The following is a 5910-nucleotide window of genomic DNA, read 5'->3' on the forward strand; positions in this document are numbered from 1 at the left end:
GAAGGAAGGAAGGAAGGAAGGAAGGAAGGAAGGAAGGAAGGAAGGAAAGAGAAGAGAAAAGAAAAGAAAAGGAAAGGAAAGGGAAGGGAAGAATCAAAACATTTCGTTCCAATGTGAAAAACACTGAAACTCAGTGCTGAACTGGGATAGCTGTCTGGTTGGGGTTCAGGAGGGGAAAAATGAATAAAAAATGAACACATGGTTTCGAGATTGGGTGATAAGTAGACTATTAATGGCATTAAAGAAATCAGGAATTCTTTATGATAAAATCTTGAATGGCTTGAATAATACAACCATGGACTTTGTTTCAACATTATATTCTCAGTGTCAGAAGAATACCTGAGAGGTACAGAACTGGAATGCAGGTGAGCAATCAAGGTTGGAAATAACATGGCCATTAAATAGCCAGAGTTGACACAATGAGAATTGCTAGTGAATGAGCCAAGAAGGGGGGTGGGGGGAGTAGCAAGAGAGTGTAGCAAAGGATGAACATAGAACTTTAGAGTCAAAGGAGAGAAATGAAAGTTAGAAGGACAAAGAAGGAAACATGGTCAAGAAAGATGACTGGAGATGGGGCACCTGGGTAATTCAGTCGGTGAAGTGTCTGACTCTTGATTTCAGCTCAAGTCATGATCTCAGGGTCATGGGATCAAGCTCTGAGTTGAGCTCCATGCTCAATAGGGAGTCTGCTGAAGACTGTCTTTCTCCCTCTGCCTGCCCCCCCCACACTTGTTTCTCTCTCTCTCTCTCTGTCTCTCTCAAATAAATAAATAAATATTTAAAAAAAAAAAAGGAGAAGAAGAAAGATGGCAGGAGAGCTGGGGAGCGTGCCATGATAAACCCAAAGGAGAAGAAAATTTCAAAAAGAGAAGACTGAGCAACAATAAGAAACATGGACACCATCCCTTTATTCATTCAACAGCAGTGAATCACAGCTATGACCTAGGAATTTTGATAGGTGCTCAGAAGAGACAGTTTCTGCCCTCAAAGAATTCATAGAACAGACAATTCAATACAGAAAGATGAATATCATTGTACAGGAACACACAGAGAAGTTAGGGATTATCAAATAATTTATTTACAAATCTATAGACTGTAAAATGCTATACATGTAAAGTACTATTATTATTATTAAGAATAACAGTCAAGAAAAGCCTTCTGGATTTCAAGTCAAGGAGTCCATTACTGGCATTCAAATAACATTTCAGTTGAATGGTATTTTCTTCCATGCCTATTTAGCTTTTAGTAACTCACAGAAAATCTATAATTTTATAAATATAAGTTAAATTTTGAACTGAAGCCAATGCTTCCTTAATTGTAGTGTGCCAAAAGAACAAAAGAATGATTCTCTTAACGTCCATCTATATTGATGATCTTCATCCTAAAGACTAAGAACGATGTTATGCAGTCATAAGACCAACTAAGTGTTTGATCCCAGAATCATTGATTTTCACATAGCTTCCAAATTTAGAAGTTCTGCCCCCAGTGACATTGTTTTAGCCCTTTAATATTCTTTCTCAGGGAAATGCTACATAACGTTAATGATTACTAATTGGAAGAAACAGTAAGAGCTCTATTGAACCATTTCTCAAAGGAAAATATCTAATGAGTACATTTATAAAAATAGACTTTGAGTGTTTATGTAAAATAGCTCTTTTGCATTTGTAAAATGAACTTTACATTAATATGTTGGTATGTTATGCTAGATAATTTTTGATAAATTCAATTTTGAGCTCAGACTGTTGAAAGATAATGCAAGATTCAGTTTGAGACAGTTGTTCTGGACCAATTAGAATGGGTCTATGGCCCTAAGACAAGGAATGTGAGCAGTGTGATCTCTAGAAGCTGGAAAAGGACAATGAAAATAATTCTCCTTAGCACCTTCAGAGGGAACAACCCTACCAATACCTTGGTTTTAGTTCAGTGAGAACCATTTCAAACTTCTGAAATCCAGAACTATAAGATAATAAATTTGTGTGGTTTCAAGCCACAATATCTGTGGTAATTTGTTATAGCAACAATAAGAAACAAATACACTTTCTTCCTGTTCCTTAAAATTTTGTCCTTGAACTGCATTTCTCAAAAAAAAAGTAGAAAAGAAGGCCGTTTTAATGTACTGTATCCTTAATGGTTATTTGTTGAATAAAGGAATGAATGAACAGGAAGCTTTCTGCTTATGAGGTACACTATTCCATTGTTCTGATTGATAGAAACTTCAAACTTTCATTAAGTCAAAGTCAGGTTGTAATTCCTGGCTGACTAACTGAGTAGGAGAGTAGATTCCATAGTGTCTTCACTGTAATTAAAAGCTGTGTATTTATTTCATGAATATTTACTAAGATTACAGGTAAAAGAAAACCACAAGGTTTGCTGAGGGACATCTCACCATAAGTGAATTAGGTTGGGGATCAGAGAACATAGAGACTTCTGTTGGGTATGTTAGTGATTTAAAATGAAATCTATAGCTATTGGTAGCATACCTACTATGTGCAAAGACCACACACAAAAGAAAAGGCAAAGACATGTTTAAGGCACTTTTTTGGATTAGATTAAGAAGAATTTGGAGATCTGGGGGTGGGAGGATATGGATGAAGCCAGGCAAGTCAAGGCAAACACAATGACACACTCAGGGGTTCTGAATGGACCACTCACTCCTCAACAAATCATGACTGAACACCTACTAACGTGCCAATCGCTGAGCAAAAAGGAAGGGAACGAAGCTAAAATAGCAAACAGGGCTGTAAACGGCTAGACTTGTAGGTAAAAGAGTAAACAAAAAGGTAACATATTGAAAATAATGTTTTAGTAAGTGTTTTGGAGACAGTAGATAGAATCTAGGAGAAGAGATGAGCTAAGGAGTTTTTGCAACAATCCAGACTCATCACATGGTGGTGAGGGCCTGACCAAGAGTGAAGTAATAGATAAGCAAGGCACTTTGGGCAGGTGAATGAGATGAAATAGAGGGAGGCATTGGAGATGAAGGTCAGTGATGAGCCCAATTCCCAAGAACTAAGTACAGAGAAGGCTTTATTAACATAAAAAGCCAGGCATTTGAACTGACCTGTGCTAACATATGAGAATAGGTTTGATTTCAAGTGCCAGAATGGGATCAAATGGAAAGATTCTGGCTGCTAACAGAGGCGTGAGACTAGAACCAGGTCAAAGCATTGGGAACCGGGGGTGGGTAGTGGGTCTGTCAATAATTTAGGAGTCAAAAATCCAAATGCCTTCAGGGCTCAGGTCAGTCAATTACAGGAGAGACGTAAGCTGAATGGACCTGAGGCTGGAGGCGGCCACCAGAGTCCTCGCCGGGGGCTGTCTTGTGGAAATCAAACCCTGTGTTCACAGGTCTTCCGGCTTTTGAAGAAAGGCCAGAAAGTGAGATACTTATGTAAAATATCAACATCTGCTTTTTAATCTTAGCCACTAATTAAAACTTTTCAAACACAGGGTGAGTCAAACAAAACCCAGCCCCAGGCCAACCCTGGCTTGAGAGCAGACCAGTTCCAACCTCAAGGAAGAAAAGCTATCAGAGGACATGGAGGGATGGCCCAAGCTGTCAGCAGAGCACCAGCATGTGACATGGGATTTGATGGGACCCTAATGATGGCACCTCATCCACCCCCTGGGAGTGAGCCCAGTCTGCATGGCTTTGGAGACTGGAGAGCTTTATGGGCTGAATTTTGTGCTCCCGAAATTCACATGTTGATTCTCAAACCCCCGGTACCTCAAAATGTGACTATATTTGGAGATAGGACCTTTACAGCAGTGATTAAGTTCAATGATACCATTAGGGTGGGCTCTCATCCAATCTGACTGACTGTTCTTGTAAGAAGAGGAAATTTGGATACAGAGGAAAGATTGTGAGGACACAGCAAGAAGGTAGCCATCTGTAAGCCAAAGAGAGAGGCCATAGTAGAAACCAAACCTGCCAGTACCTTGATCTTGGACTTCCAGCCTCTAGAATCTGTGAGAAAATAAATTTGTGTTGTTTAATGCCCCAGTCTGTGGTATTCTGGTATGGTAGCCCTAGCACACTAACACAGCGATTATCAACCAACCTCCCCCTGGCTTTTAATGAATTGAGGATTTCCTCTACACAGGCAGAAAAGGAGAGAGGAAACATTATAGAGGGGATATGAAAGGTATAGTCAATTCATTCATGAAACTTGATGATCAGAGGAAAAACAGAAACCGCATGCATGCCAACCAGTGCCTCTGTTCACTAACCCACTCACATACGTGCCTGATTTCTGTCGCCCATGAAAACAAACCTAAACTGCCACCTGTCTGCTTAAGCACCCTCTCAGGTAAATATCCGGCCCTCCCTCCTTCATGAATACTGCTTTGTTAGCAGTGGGTTTGTTTCAAATGCCTGATTCTCTTCCTTCTCTGTGTCCAGTGCCTCCTGGATTAGGTGCTTCTACCAACTCTTCTCATGGCATTTGGCCCTCAGCTCTCCTACCCAGATCTCCCAGTACTGCCAACTCCCCTTATCTTAGGTGAGGACATCTTGGCAAGTCTCTGGATCCAGCCCCAAGCCCAGTTCTTGGTTAAGCCAGTCCAGGTCCCCTTCTCTCAAACAAGGCTGGAAGGTACAGAAACCTGGTTGGGAGCCTTCAAAGGAAGAGTGTATGAGAGTGTGTGTGTGCATAGGTGTGCATGTATAGCATCATAGGGACTCCCACGTGTGTCTTCAGAGGACAAGCAGAATTTGAGTAAGGAATGGGCTGGGTGAGGCCAAGGCACAGGTAAGCATATTGACCTTAATGAGCCACCATGTTGAAAGAAAACAAGATGGAAGGCTTAGCTCCGCTCGTCAGGGCGCAAGCTACCCAGTGGAGTGCAATGTGATTTACTATGAGTAAGCTGACAGTTAAGGGATCTGTACATAACTGGACGCTCAAAGGAGAATTGGAAAGAGGCTTTGTGGTCTCTACAGGGATGTCTCCAAGTCTAGACTGGGCAAGGAATTCAACACAGCCAGAGGGAGGCAAGGAAGATATTTCCTAAGAGGTGTCAAAGGTCAGGTTTTCCAAAAGTCTATGACAACTGGCAATTAACAGCTGTGCTTTAGCATCTGTGATGAAAGGCCAAAAATGTTTCCATCCCTGCCCTGCCCCCCTCTCCCTACATCCACTGGGTCATGCTTTATCAAAGCTTCAAATACTATTGCCTTTATTATGTCTTAGAAAAGAATCACAAGTGCATTTATTAAGCACCTACAATTAAGCCCAACACTGAAAGATATTGTAAAAGATCTTTATTAGGATACGAATACTTTTTTTTAAACTTAGAAGTTATGCCAAACATACTTTCCTTGCTGCCTGCATTTCAGATTCCAAATTATATGTCTTTGATCCACTTGAAAGGGGAAGTATTCTACTCTGAATCAGAGCAAGTACACAGCAGAGTAAAGCATCTTGGAGACTCCTGAGCACAACTCCAGGAGAAGTATTAAAGCTTTTCTATTTTAATACAATACAGCTGGAACTGGGGATATCAAAAGTCAGTTTTCTGCTTTATTACTCAGCAAGTTACAATTATATAGATAAGCAATCATTACATAATCATTTGGTAAATATCACCATCCATGTTATGTTTTACTTTGGCCCTGTCTTATATAAGAGCACCAAGCTCTAATAAATCCAATGCACGGACTTACTAGTTATTAAATAATTAAATTAGAAAATGCCATTTATCTTTTTAAATGACTTTTTTCAAGATATTTTTTAAAATAATACATTTATCAAAACTACTGAAACTACATAAAACCTAATGGCATTGCAGCTTTTGAGGAACTCTATCTACTATAGAAAATAAGGTAATGCACTTAAAAGATTAAAGTAGTAAGATCACCATGACAGCTTACACTTGTCCCTGCTCTCCACTTTCCTCCCTTAAATCCGA

The sequence above is a fragment of the Neomonachus schauinslandi genome, chromosome 3 (genome assembly GCF_002201575.2).
Source record: "Neomonachus schauinslandi chromosome 3, ASM220157v2, whole genome shotgun sequence".
Taxonomy (NCBI): domain Eukaryota; kingdom Metazoa; phylum Chordata; class Mammalia; order Carnivora; family Phocidae; genus Neomonachus; species Neomonachus schauinslandi.